This window comes from Triturus cristatus, chromosome 5_1 (assembly GCF_964204655.1).
Source record: "Triturus cristatus chromosome 5_1, aTriCri1.1, whole genome shotgun sequence".
Lineage (NCBI taxonomy): Eukaryota > Metazoa > Chordata > Amphibia > Caudata > Salamandridae > Triturus > Triturus cristatus.
In genome coordinates, this window is record NC_140587.1 from 956098767 (window position 1) to 956114385 (window position 15619).

Consider the following 15619-nt stretch of genomic DNA (forward strand, 5'->3'; position numbering starts at 1 on the left):
AGACTACTCTGATACAGAAAGAGAAAACAACAGTAAAGGAAATAGTGGTCTTCATGTCAACTTATAGTGTTAATCAAAAACAGATCTACAGGATCTTAGAAAAAAATTGGGATCTACTGAAAGGAGTCTCAGGATTACAACATATTGTGGCTGATAAGCCCAATATTATACACAGGAAAAGCCCCACTCTAGGGGCATTAATTACGCGTAACTATTTGTAACCATTAAGTCCACAAAGTTGGAATTGGCTTCCAGCCCCACCTAAAGGTTTTTTTACATGCGGGGCATGTAACATTTGTGATTTGGGTGTGAATCGGATTCAGGAATTCAGTTACAACACTCCTACAAAATATCGTATTAATGAGTTCATGAACTGTAATAGTTGTGGAGTAATTTATATTATCATATGTGAATGTCAGAAGATTTATATAGGAAGCACTAAGCGAGTGTAGAAGGTGAGGATTCAGAAACACAGGAGAGCTATTTTAAACAAAGATGTTAGATCTCCACTGTTTCAGCACATAAAAGAAAACCATAAAGATAAAACGAAATGTAAACTTCATGGTTTACAAAGAATAGAACAGCCAGCAAGAGGTGGGAACTGGGAACTACACCTACGACAGCAAGAAGCTAGATGTATCAGCAGGTGCAGAGCAGTAGCCCTAGGCCTAAATAGTGATAATGGGTTGCACTATTTCTTAAATTAATCAGTTGATTATTTATGATAATTATTTGGGAGTTGAACAAAAATAATATTAAAAAAGTAGATAATCAAGATCAAACCAGCTGATAAATGAGGTACAGCTAATTATAATTGAACAAATAATGCTATATAATCACTGATAAATCAATGTCTTGTGATAGATATAGGTTGAAGACACAAAATTAAATGATCATATAAATGGAGATGAAGACTATAAATAGGGAAGTCACCGATGACATTGTGATAATGAGAACGCATACCGAATACAAGTATTGGAGCGAGAATCAGTCAAGACTGCAATACTTGGAGTGACTAATATGTTGACTAGCATGCGTATTGAGAGTGAAAGTGGACATCGAAGTTATGGTATGGGTAGATGGTTCAATACAGTGTGTGGACAGAGCGCGACATGAGATCCCAGAGGGAAATACGCAAATTACAATCATAACGCAACCACGGATTTGAGATTTTAAGAATTGTTTTACCAATTGGTATATTGAACTTAATACTTGAAGTGAGAACAAGCCAGGATTGCAACATTTGGAGTGATTAAAATGTCAACTAGCATGCCTACAGAGCGTGTGAGTTGACATCGAAGTGATGGTATCAGCAGCTGATGAAATGCAGTGTGAGGATACAGTGCAACATGAGATTTTAGATAAACATAGGTATATACGCTAATTATAATCATAGTGTATCCACGGCGTTGTATAATTTTGTCACATATTGATCTATCACGTTAATTAGAATCATAACGTTTCCGCATACCAGGTAACAGAAAAGGGCTCATCATGTGTCTGATAGCCGGAATTTGTAAGCGGACCAGATAGAGCACAAGTTGACAGAATGCAGATAAGGAGAACAGTGATGTTGAGTTTTGATTGGCTCACAGGCACCGGATATTAGCTCGGTTTCCAAGTACAAAGGCGGATGAGCCAGCAACGGCATGCAGATTAGAAAGGTAGGACGAACTAGAATTTTGATTGGTCCGAATAGAGTCGGACCGCATAGAAAACAGGTATTCGAATATGCAAATCGTGTAGTTTGAGAATATGGATTTGTGATTGGTGCGGAAAGAACTGGACAACCGGATTGGTGTAAACAGCATTTAAAGGGAGTACAGCGTGAAAAGTTTAACGACAGCGGGATTTATCGGACCGGCTGTACGTGGACACGGGCTCATCGTGGCAGTTGTTGGAAAGCAGATTAAGGCTTTGGGATTGTGTTGTTGGGGATTTGTAAGACGAGTCTCATCCCCTTTAGGGAGAGAAATTGGAGTGTTGCCTCGAGAACTGATTAAGGGCTTCAGTGATTTTTTGGTTTGTGGCTTACAGAGTAAGAGTTTAAAATGGTACAATAGTTCTTTTTATATCGTTTTGTGACAAGGGAGCGAGTAGAAGGTTAAAATTAGACAATAGATCTGTTCAGATCACTTGTGAAATAGGACTGTGAGTTTGAATCATGAGAGTTGTTCTCTTTCCTTTTTTTGATGCAGACAAATAATTGTGCAATACAAATAGCCAAGTTATTGAGAAATAATCGAGAGTACAGACCTAATGAGGATTAATAAAACATTATAAAGGTATGTACCGTAATAAAGTATGCTCAGACTTTAATGTGCATATGATATAAAAATTAACGGACTAATAGTTGGTTTTATTTGGATAAATATTTTTGTTTTAGAATAATTTCACAAGAGGATTAAGAGGTGCCTCGTTTGAACATAATAGTGATACATTTGAAAAGGATCGAGGGAAGATTAATGACCAATCAAATACACAAGGTATATAATATTAAATGGATTGTGCAACTGAATAGGTAGTTCTTGATAACCAGAGCAATAACAATTCGGTTGGTCAGAATTGCCATGCAGAGAACTAACGATCGAATTTTTTACTATTAGAAATCGAAGCTTTTGAATCAGGAATAAACCTAGGACGATTAACTTTCAGACAAAGGATTAATTACGTTATAATTTTAGGTATGTCACTTGCATTTTAACTCTGAGTAGGTAACAGAGTATCAAGAAAATAAATATTTGGACAAGAGAGTCGAGGATTGGGTTAGGATTAGTGGATTTGCAAATTAGCCTCAAACATGAATTGGGGTATTTATGATATAATTATGACTGAAATTTCTTTTAGATGTTTTGATCTGGAAATTATATTCTAATATGAATTTATTTTTGTGGATAAACAATATGTTCTTTTCAGAAGATTGTTCGATGTTAGAGTCCTGGGATAAGGAATATAGAATGTAGATAGGCAGGATATTAGGGAACAAATTATATAAAATGTTTGTAATTGGGTAGATAATGAGCAATGTATTGATGTTTACACTATTTTGTATTCAAAGATACTGAAAGTGTTTATATGTACTTTTTCTTGCAGACCTGATGATGTCCAGCATAGGACGAAACGCATAGGCTGTCAAGACCATTTGATATTGAACAGATGATGCTGTTTTTGATATTTCTGGAATTAAACTGAATATTGCATTGCAACTGGTAACTAGCCTGTCGATTGTTCTTTGGATATATGTCAACTGTGGACTGATATAATTGTTGATACTGAGAAGACGCTCCTTTTTCTTAATTAATAACAATTATAAGACCGGTTGCTAGAGGGGACATGCTGGTGATCCCACTGCTGGCCCATTAGCTTTCTGAATTATGCAGAATAGATACATGGCTTGGCATACATAAATAGTAAGGGAAATTGCAAACAGGTCAGCCAATCCAAGAACCATGATTTATTTTTCTCAATGAAAGTTAACATCAAAATATCAAGCATGAAAAACCCATCTACAAAAAAAACACCACCTTTCCAAAAGAAAAACTCTACAAACAAATGTTAAACAAGCATTTACAATGTAATGGTCTCGGCATTGTTAAAGTTAGAGCTGTTGGCATTGCTCATGACATTATTCTTGTTTATGTTTTTGTTTTTAAAACATTTAAAGAAACGGCATTGTTATTTACAATGTCAATAGCTTAATCACTCTCCAATGCGAGACCTATTGCATTTGCACCCACACACAGAGCCACACACACAAAGCCACCCACACACAGAGCCACCCACACATACAGAGCCACTCACATAGAGCAACCCACACACAAATAGAGCCACCCACAGAGCCACCTACACACACACACACACAGAGTTACCCACACTCAGACAGAGCCACCATGCATAGAGTCACACACGCAGAGCCACACACACAGAGCCACCCACACACACATAGAGCCACCCACACACACATAGAGCCTCCCACACACACAGAGCCTCCCACACACACACACACAGCCACCCACACACACATAGAGCCACACACACACAGCCACACACACACAGCCACACATGTATACACAGAGCCAAATACACACACAGTGGCTTCCACAAACCTTCCAGCACCTGTGAAGAGATTAGCAATAAATCATCATTTTCACAGTGTTTAAGGCACGAGAAACGAAGGAGTTAAATGCCAACATCAGAAAGAAAAAAAAAGAGACTGGGCCGACAACCAAGACAAATCACCCACACTGCGAGCATTCACATAATTACTAAACAAATGCTGTCAGAAGCAACCGAGCTGTCAGAGCCTATGACCATTAGGATGAGTTCTCTGACGAGCACCCGGCCCCGCTGGAGCAGCCGCTGAGCTGCTTGCTTCTCATGGCGTGCTGTCTGGTGGGCCTCGGGACCTAAGAGGGGAAGTGAAGGCATTGAACACTGCGCACTCTGGCAGCAGATGCCAGGGAGCACCTCCCGTCAAGACTCCAGGCCATTAGAGAGGCAGACAGTTAAACGGAGGGCAGAGGGCTGAGAGCTGCAGACAGAGGGAGTGAGGCAACAGCTGGACTTGGTAACCATGTTTCTCCGAGGTCAAGCAGAAATGCCTCGGAGAAACGCAGCAAATTTTTGGATTCGGGGGCGTGGTTTTCTTTCTCTCCTCTTGCCATTGGCTGGAATGTTTACATTCCAGAGGAGAGAAAGAAAGTAAAAAACACGCCCCCGAATCCGAAAAAGACGGGGCTTAAATGGACAGACGCACCTCTACTTTGTGGTACAACAATTTGTCTTTTACTGAGCACTTATCCCAATGCACCATTTCTGTATATGATCGGAGGCTTGAAGGGGTGGATGATGATGGAATTGGGGGGTGGTATTTCTGTTACATTAAGAGTTTTGCAGATCAGCAGTTGCATGGGGGACTGCTAACAACGGCGAGAACACCATTCAACACAGGGCAGGGAACTAAAGTGTTTGCAGTACTTCCTTGTTTGGCACTTTTATCCTCCATAGTCAACCTTTCTTGATGCAATGCCTTTATTGACTACTGTATTGAATGTAGCCTTGTCATTGACACTTTGAAAATAAACACATTTAAAAAATTAAAAAAAGTGATAGAGGGTCCGATGTTGTCTTCCTAGCACAAACGTTCACTTATATTTCTGTAATTGGTGCAGCAATGTTCCAAGGTGGAGGGTCATCTCATCAACAACATTTCAGCCTGTCAGTCAGGATGCTTCCCAGGAAGCAAACAACTGTGCCTCAACAGATGAAAATACACAAGGGCCTGTAGAAGAGGGAAGAGACTCCCAGTTGTTGAATTAAGTCCTGGGTAAGAGCGTGTCCAGCTGGCGGTAGAAATAAATGTTCAATTTTGCTTCCATCAGGTAACTTAGATTCATCGTAGCATGGTAGATGGGAATGTCTTTCTCTCTGTTTGTTTCTAGCAACTAGTACGTCAAGCATGAGTCCGTGAAGTAGCGTACTCGAGGCTCCCTCTGCTGGACTCACGGCAGCCCAACCTAAACAGGACTCTTCTGCAGAGAGATTGCAGCGCTGGTGCCAACTTGTAGGCTAAATACAAAAATAAACTGGTACAACAGATATTGCACAGAATAAGTGGGGCAGAAATGTTATACTTCCGTGTTTGTAGGGTTCAAGGTACACTGCTCCGTGAAACAAGCAGCCAACCTTCTTAAATATTCGTCTTCCAGTTTCTTCTCCTGTGGTTTTGTGCTACCATGTGTGTACAATGATAAACTTTTACAAATGTAAAGAACATACAGACAAGTGTATTTTTAGGGCATCTAGTGGGCCACATCAATACTGTCAATATTTCCTTAGGTGGTGTTTTTGTTGCGTATGATTTAATAGGGTGTTTACTTGATGGCAGGCGATCTGTTTGCTTGCTTGGCGCTTGTTTAGTGGAATTTGGGACATGCGGTGCTGAAAGCTCGCTGAATACCGTGCCTTCATCAGCAAACCGTGCTGGACAAAAGCGCGTGCTATTGGCTTGACTCGGAGCCGGCTACCAGAGCACGCATTCCACCCTCCCGGCACGGGCTTTTGTTTTAATAACACTGACTCAAGTGCCCAACGGCTGTAGGGTCGAGTTGCATAATTGTGTGTCCTTAACAAGCCAAGGAACAGCCTGGTTACCGAGTTCAACTGCTGCGGAATTTGTTTGCAGCGATTAAGATAGTGAACTTAACCCCGAGCCACAGCAAATCATTTACCGTTTATTGCGCTTGAAAAACAAATCGTGCCCCACAGACAGCGGCATGGCTGACACCGACCCCAGGATCTCGCAGGAGCTCGCCGACTTGAGAACCATGTTTGTCCGAGGTCAAGCAGAAATGCCTCGGAGAAACGCAGCAAATTTTCGGATTCGGGGGCGTGTTTTTCTTTCTTTCCTCTTACCATTGGCTGGAATGTTTACATTCCAGAGGAGAGAAAGAAAGTAAAAAACACGCCCCCAAATCCGAAAAAGACGGGGCTTATATGGACAGACGCCCCTCTCCTCCAATGGCTGGCCTCCGTTTAGGAAGCCAGCCAATGGAGAAGAGGGGCGGGTTCAAGCCCCGTACTAAAAAACATGAAATCTCGCGAGCGAGACTGCGCAAGCCTTGCCTTCGCTAGCCGAGACCTAAAAATCAGTAAATAGAAGTAAAAAATAAAGAACGCTAAATCTCAAAACCTTAAAAATAGAACAGTTTTCCACCTGATCCAGGAATACCATGCCATTCAAAATGAGTAGTCCACTGTGATTGCCACATGGACCAATCTTTATGACAGTGGGGTTAATGGTAGAGAATCGCAATATTGCGCATGAATGGAGAGCCGTCCAGGCGTCCCGACTGAGTGCCTGGAAAAAAGACATGCATTGATGCATGTTAGCGGAGAGGGCCGTCAAAGCAAGTGGGACAAAATCTGGGGTAAGTGGAACGACTTCTGAGGTGATATGTAGTACGCCTGCTCCAGTTGACCCTGCTGTCCTTCGTTTGGGGCTGCCCAATGACGCCGGGCTCTGATATTTTGTCAATGAGTTGGGGTGGCGGGACTGGAAGAATCTGTTGCTTTACTGTTCAACAGTATGCACTTTGCTGTGCTGAGATGCTACTAAGGCTGCTACTTAATGTTTTTGCCTTATTGCTTTTCCTTGAAATAAAAAGAGATTCCCCCCAAAAAACCTTAAAAATAAAACTAACATAAATGTGACTTTTAAACTAAACAATACCTTTTTCTTAAACGTTTTATTAAAACATTTTTTTTAACATACACAAATTAAGCACCTGTCCCTCACCTTTGCATAAACAAATATAAGCTGACGAAAGAATTCTACAAATTATGACAACAGCAAATATGTACATTTGATAAGTAAAACATGTAATAAGATCTCAAATATCCACATACCTCCAAATATAATTGTAGAACTGCTTAAAAAATATAAAACTTTCACTTTTGAGGTCCCATGACAAAATATCCACAAACAAAATACCATGAGATGAAATATTGTTAGTAGAACTATTGTATTTCTATACTTATTATGTGAATGACAAGAATATTGTGAGCAGATTTTTGGGGCAGGGAATACCATCAAAAACAAAGTAAGAATATACATTTTAAAAATAAAAGTAAACTACAAAGTAATATTTTAAAAATAATATTATTGTTATACACAATACAGTGTATACTACATACCTTTGATAAATTTAATATGTATGTATATATTATATATATTTATACATATATATTTATACATATATGTATAATAACAGTAAATAAGCAATCTTTAAAATACATTCAAATTTAAATAGAACAAACAAAATTAAATTAAAGTTTAAGTTTTAAAGAACGTATACAACCACAAAAGTTATCACGGACTTTAAGTATTTAAATAAACATATAAGTGGGGAGGGGTGAGCCAGATCTCCCCCACTCTCCTTGCAGGATCCATTCCTAGTAAGGTTACCATACAACTCCTCCCAGCTGCGGTTCTCCACGTCATTGTTATGGCCAATGTTCTTCCTCTTAAGAAAGCAGATATGGAAAGTTATCCACAACTAAAAAAGAAAGGATTGCATTGGCTCTCAGACAAGATCAAGATTGACTATTTTTGCCCCAGGGACACATGCCTAAAACCCTTGCAGGTGCCTGTATTGTAATCAACTTCTCTAATAGCTGGCGGGCAGGCGATATTCTAGACTAACTTTCCCATGGGCCTGTGTAAGATGGAAATATTCTTTTGTTCCCCTTGGGCTACTTCTTTAAACTCCATCCCCTTCCCACTGAGTAGAGGCATGGCGGGATAGGGCTGCCTAGATCTATGGTACAGGGGTCCCTGGCCAATTGTGCATCCTTGCCTACCCAGGCCCCCAGCTTATCTTTGAGTAATCACTTTGAGACTTTGTCCAAGTTGGATGCACAAGACTGACTGGGTTCGCAGTTGAATGACTCCTCATCTCACACTCCCCTGCGCTTATTCTATGTCCAGCTCAACACCCTTAAGGCCCTAAGCTAGAATATCGCAGAGATCAGAGGGAAGCTGGTGGACAAAGAGTGTACGGACCTTTTATGCCTCGCTGATATTATTTGTTTACAAGAGACATAGCACACTGGGGTTTCCCTGATTTAGACGGCTACACCCCAATTATTTCACCTGCCTTGACTTCCCTTCATGGTAGAGCTAAGGGAGAGTTAGCAGCCTTTATCAAATTAAGCTTAAAAAGTAAAATGGAGAAAGTTGATTTTCCCTCACATTTTATCCAGGGCACTCTCTTGACCTTTGCACAACAGCTGAGGGTCCTAGTTGTTAACGACTATCACTCACCCCAGGAGGAGCACACCGTTGAGAGCAAGCTCATTCAGCTCCTAACAAAACCGTTGCCAGCTCATCTTAGTTCACAGGTCTCCTTTTGACTTCAACTTACACCTTTGTGCTGACTGCTATTTGTATGGGAATTCAGTCCAAGATGGCGACCCGGTGGTTTGGGACAAAGCACACTTGAAACATAGCCCCATAGGAGATATGTTTAACACTCTGTACACCAATCCCTTGTAAATCTCTTTAGCCGGCAGGACACTCATAACAAACTGCAGACTCCAACTTATAAGGGGACAGGCGCTAGCTTCATCATTGACTACATTTTCAATTGACTTTAAGGTAGTCTGGCATCCGTTGAGTGATCACAATCCCCTTCAGGCTTCCTTCAGGTGGTCATCGACCATGGCAGGGCTCGATGACCTTTTTCAGGAACCGGTCCTTCCCATAGCGCAGGGGCAAAGCCGCAAGTGGGCTAAGGTGGTCACAGCAGAATTTCATCATTCTTTCCTCTCCTCCTGTTTTCAGGACTTTAGTGCCTGTTTAGATAATGGGGCCTCTAACTCCAACAACTTGCTCGCCTTTGTTAACATAGCTGGTCATTTTAAATCTTCCCTTACTGCCCCCATCACAGCCCATGCAGCTCTGCTCAGTAGATGGTTCGACAAGGCATCCTCCAAGGCTCACAGAGCACTCATGGCCTCCCTGCAAGACAGCCCCGTGGCAGGGAGGAAGTGAAGAGGCCCTCTCCGAAAGGAAGAACTCTCAAGAAAGAGTTATGGGTGAAGTTGCTTGGGGCCTGTGGAAGTTTGTGAATCATCCTCTTTTTTTCTACTGATTAAGTGAGCGTGCAGGCATTGACCCTCCCCCCAGCATAGTTTGACCATTTCAGAGCCATTTATAATCTTGAGTCCGGTGAAGTTCCTTTACCTGACGAGTGGGTGTCAATTGGGCCTTGTTTTGAGTGGGAGAAGGTCAGGAAAGCCATCATGTCTCTCCCAGGGGGCAAGGCCCCAGGCCCAGATGTCATCCCAGGGGACTTATTTAAATCTGAGGTGGGTCTATGGCCCCCTTGTTAACTCAGTACTTTAATGCATCTATTGGGGGGGCTCCCCCAGTTGGAAACAATCTATTATAGTCCAGATTTTCAAGAAAGGTAACAGGGCTGACCCTGCTTGCTAATGCCCCATCTCATTGGTGGATAGTCAGGTTAAGGTGTTGGAAAGGGTCCTGTTGGACCACCTTTCCATCGGGCCTAAAGAAAAGAATGCCGGCTCAGAAGCTCAGTATGGGTTTTGGACGGACAGTGTACTGATGACCAGATCCTGAATCTTAACATGCTGACTGCAAAGTACACTGGGGGGAGGAGGGGGTGTTTCACCTGGCCTTCATGGATCTAAGCTCGGCCTTTGATAGAGTTAACAGAGCTAAGCTCTGGGCCGCGCTTGGAGCCATGGAGCTCAAATTGGTTCTGCTCTCCTTCTTGCAAACTTTGCATGAGGGTCTACCACCTCCGTAAGATACAGGCCAGATGGGAAATGCACCCTACCCCTTAAGCCGAAGAGAGGAGTGCACCAGGGGTATATCCTTGATCCCTTTTTTTCACCCTCTATATTATTGGCCTCGACTTAGCTCTAATGGATCCAGGGGTGGATGTTCCGAGCGTAGGGTGTTGTCACCTGCCTGTTCTTTCATATGCGGATGATGCCGTTCTCATGTCATGCACGGCTAAGGGTCTACAACGTCTCCTCAATCTTTTTGTCGCCTGCATGGATGGGCTTGATTTCACCACCAACTACTCTAAATCCCATGTTATGGTGGTGGACCTAGCGAATATCAGATCCAAAGGTTTCTCGATCAAGGACCAGCCTATTACTAGGGTCGATCACTACTCGTATTAGGGATCCTACTGGACTCTAGTCTATCCTGGCAACCTCTGTTAAAGAAAAACACCATGAGGTTTAAATCTGATATTTATGGGGTTAGCTTCCTGGCAAGGCATATGGGACTTACTCATGTGGAGGCAATGCTAAAAGTATTCACGCCTAAGTGTGTTATGTTGGTCTGTTATGGATGTGACATCTGGGGTTAAGTGTCTTACTCCCAGCTTCAGGTCATTGAGAATTCCTTCTTCAAAGGTATTCTCAAAGTCCCCCAGAGCACCCTCTCTGGGGTGCTCAATGAGGAAGTGGGTCTGGGGTACATCTCCAACCTGATTGGGCTGTGCCCCTGCTACTTTGGCTGTCCATCTGGTTAAAGGAGGACATGTCCCTTAATAGGCTCATCCTATATGACTGCCTGGCCTTGGACGCCATGTCACTCAATCCCTGGCTTTCATACATTAGACATACCCTAAACTCCCCGGGTGTCCCTGAACTTTTTTATTGAACCAGGTCATATAGTAAGGAGGGATATTGCATGGATAAAGTAGGCCTTTTTTGAAGGGGTGGCTATGGAACGAGAGGCCGCGGCCCTCCATAAGCAAATTATGCGCCATTTTATCATGGTAAAAACTGTTACTGGGATGGAGCCCTATCTGATGTTAGAGATTTATCATTTTCACTGTAGGTTGTTAACCTATTTTAGATTTAACTTGTTCCACCAACTTTTGTTGCCTAATGTGTCTTCGTATAAAGTCTTGGACCTTACGGCATGTTCCTTTGATTATGTCTCTCACCCTGACACTTTTCACAGTGTCATGACATGCCCAAGATTTAACAACCTTCGTCACAAGTTTATTCATCCACTCCTTCTGCCTATGAATTTTAACCAAGTGAGGCCTTATTTTCTACTCTTCCAACTGCTAAAATCACCCACTATCTGCATTTTCCTGTCTTGTTGTTGTATCTGGGTTTATGCATGGGCACTGCATTTTAGTATTGTTTTTTTAAGTGGGTTTTTGCCCCTTTTTAGCTGCATTTTATGTTGTGATTTAATTATGTTTTTAGATTTTCACATTCCACTATTTGCTTCGTTTATACCTGCTATTTGTCATTTGTAGTGGAAGTGATACATACCATCTTTTCTGTATATTTCACAATGTATACTTAGGGGATTTTCTTGAAAAATCGAATGTTTTTCTTACTTGTAAAAATGATTTTATTTGCCACTATAATTAAAATATACAAACATATAACATTAATATTTATATATATTAAAATATTACTAACATATTTCCAATAACAAAATAATTCAAAAAGGAATATTGCCAGTAATAAAAATTATATGAACATATATACCAAAATTTAAAGTATTATAATAAATACAAAACAATTAAGTTAGAAAAAAAACCACATTTATAAAAAACATACAAATCCTAAACAATTAGGGGGTCATTCTGATGGCGGTCAAACTGCATCCAATGGCTCTTTGGATGCGGTTTGACCACAATCTGCTGCTGCGGTCTGACCGATGCATTACAATGTGTGTGGTCGGAGGCAGCAGGTTGAGGGACATTCCAATGCTTTTCAACAGGCTCAAGGAGCCACAGAGATACCTTCCTTGAGGTTAAGGATAGAACAACAGGAGATAGACAGAAAATGGTATGTGTAGCCACATTCAACAGCAGGAGCAATGAGATAAAAAAGATTATTAATCGCCATTGGACACTCATTACTGACGAGGTTGACACAAAGGAGAAACATCTCTTTGCTTTCAAAAGAGGCCGTAACATACGTCACTAAGGGGCCGATTCCGATCCGGGTCGGAAGGGCACCGAACGCGATCTGGCCAGAAAAACGACGAGCCGAACGCGTGTTTTTCGTCCGACTCGTACAGCTGTACGAGCGAGCAAGTACGATGCGAGCTACGTAAAATTCACCGACCGAGCCGTTTCCGGGTCCAAACCACTCCGTACGTCTCGGTCGGAAGCTAACCGTGGCGTCCAATGGATGCGATTTACGACCGAGCCAGTACGATGCACGTGTCGGACAGGCTGTGCGAGCTGGAGTGTCTGGCTCGCAAAACATCTGGGTTGTTGCCTTTGGGGGTCCTCGTCGGACCCACTGTCACCCGCAGCCCTACGACTCGGACACAGGGGGAGACCCAAGGGTACCCCCAACACAGGCATGTAAGGTGCGGATGGCACCGACCTGTACCCACTGTAGGGGGTGCCCTTGCGCGAGACGTACCCATTCAGTCAATGGGAGCCCATGTATGCATCGTACGACCAGCTCCAATTGACTTCTATGGGAGTCCGACCGAACCGAGTCTGGCAGCATACGGCCGCATTGTACTCGCTCGGTCGGACTGCAGGACTCCGGCTCGGTCAGAAAACACTCCTTATCCGGCTCAGTTGGAGTGCTTTCTGACCCGGATCAGAATCGGCCCCTCAGTAGTCAGATCCTATTTGAAGGCAAATCAAGCTCCTGACCTCAGACCACAACTTTCATTACCAACATGGGTAGGCCATTTCAAATGTGGCCATTATAAGCCCTCCGACCTCACTGTTGAGAGGAAGGCCTTTACCTATTCTGAACGGACTTACATATTGAAACATCACATAAATTACAACTTCACAGATGTTATATATGCCATAACATGCCCCTATGATTTACTCTATATAAGGCAAACTAGACACAAAGTGAAAACAAGGATTTTCCAACACTGCTCAAGGATTAGATGTAAGACACAGGGGGCTCCACTGGTAGAACAGTCCATGCACTTTGAGCACACAGCAGAAAGCTTGAGATGGTGGGTACTAGAAAGGGTCACACGCAATCTGAGGGGAGGGACTTGTCTTCCACCCTCAACTTGCGTGAATGTAAGTGGATACACCTGCTCTATTCAGTGAGTAAAGGTTCAAACGAATCAGAGGAAATTTCTAACCAAACGTCACTATTGTGAATAGGGCAAAATGGATACAATTCACCGGTTGTCTGACCTTACTGATACGTCAAGATAAGATAATCTATTTTCCCAGAAATTTGAATTACATGCTCTCCCAATGAATATGCATCTGTGTAGAAGTGCAAACTTTTCCATTGACGTGCCGGTGTACCGACAATATTATTAGTATGGTAGCATTCTCTAATACCCCACGTATTTTTCATCATCTGTCTGATTATCATCATGCTAGGAATTTAACCTTAACTAACTGTGGTCAGGTCACTATTGAGGCATCATTATCTTTAGACCTAACAATGCGAACGTGTTTCTGCTGAATGTACAAATAATTCTTTATATCATACACAGTGGGTTTTTTCTGTTTAATTAACGATGCCGTGCTACCATGATTTGTAAAACTACTTAACAGACCAAATTACAAATGACCGCTAAGCACATATCACTGTTATGTTATATCCTCTAACAATACATAGCAGGCTCGTTTTAGGCAATACTGATATGCCACCCTTGGACACCTACTATGCACTGGTTCACTAGACCGCTCACTTCACAACACAGGCTCTAGTAACAATAACGCCTTCTGACAGGAGAACGGATGTGCTTAGAGATGTGCTTAGTTCCCTATGAACTAACGGGAGTTTGGCAATCTTTTTGCCCCTTTTGAATCAGAGGTTTTTTAGGATCCCATTGTCCATTATACAGTGAAGCTTTTCTGGATTTTATCATGGTGTTGAATGGATGCGGCTGCACCGTCACCGTAAGGTCATTTTTGTCAATGGAGTTATGGCCTACTTCCTACCGGCCAGGCTAATTTCATATCACTTACGGATACGTACTGTTGTCCTCTACAGCTAACTGAGGCCTCAGACAACCCACTTTTTAAAATAGTATTCTAGGTAATTGTTACCATGCATGCTTCTTTCAGACACATTTGCATGTCATAGAATCCCTTGTGATCTGCCTGGCAACACGGTGGTCCCTAAACCAGGTTCTCCTTCACATGCCTACCGTCATCCCCCCACATCCCCTTCTCTTCCTCCAGCTGGATTGTATTTTCAACTCACTGGGCTCTCTCTCACTGATTTGACACATCGTCTGTTGGATGGTTCGCAGCACCTTAATTACATTCTCTTTACCATACAGGATTTTCCCCCACACACTCCCAGTCTTGAAGAAGACCCTCTGAGATGTTTTCCAATAACACTCTTTCACAAGGGGTTGAGACGTCGACGTACTGAACAAGATATCCCACACCAACATTTCATATAGTGATGCCTAAGGAGAAGGCTTTATGTGTTAAATAATGGGGCAAGTTATTGCGGATCGGGACTATCTTCTCAAGCCTAAAATATCTACCACCAATAGCCAACTGGTATGCATTACTAAACACTCCACAATGAACAATAAAGTCCGCCAAATCATTAAATCCAATTGGCACATTTTGAATAGTAACCATGAAGATAAAGAAAAGATACGGAAACCGCTCTTTGGCCATCGAAGAAACAAAAACATCAAAAATCTCATTACTAGGTCTCGATTCACGGAAGGTACTCCGTTTATCCAAAAGACTATTGATGGTGCAGTACCCATGACAGGCCCATACAAGTGTGCGAGATGTAAAGAATGTGATACTGTCATGGAGGGAACTGCCTACATCTAACATGGATATACCATCAGACCACGCAAATTTTCAACCTGTAAGACCAAAAATGTTATATACCTCCTCGTATGCCCATGTGATTTGGGATATGTGGGGGAGACTTCCCAATCCTTCAGTACACGCCTTACCGAACATCGTTCTCCCATCCATACATCTAAAATGAATGCCTCCTTAGTTAAACATTACATGGAGCATCAACATGAACTTATAGACATTCGGTGGTTCATACTTGAAAATCTGGATGCATTAGGTGGCACTAGAACTGACGAAATTCGCAAGAAACTGGAAGTTTATTGGAT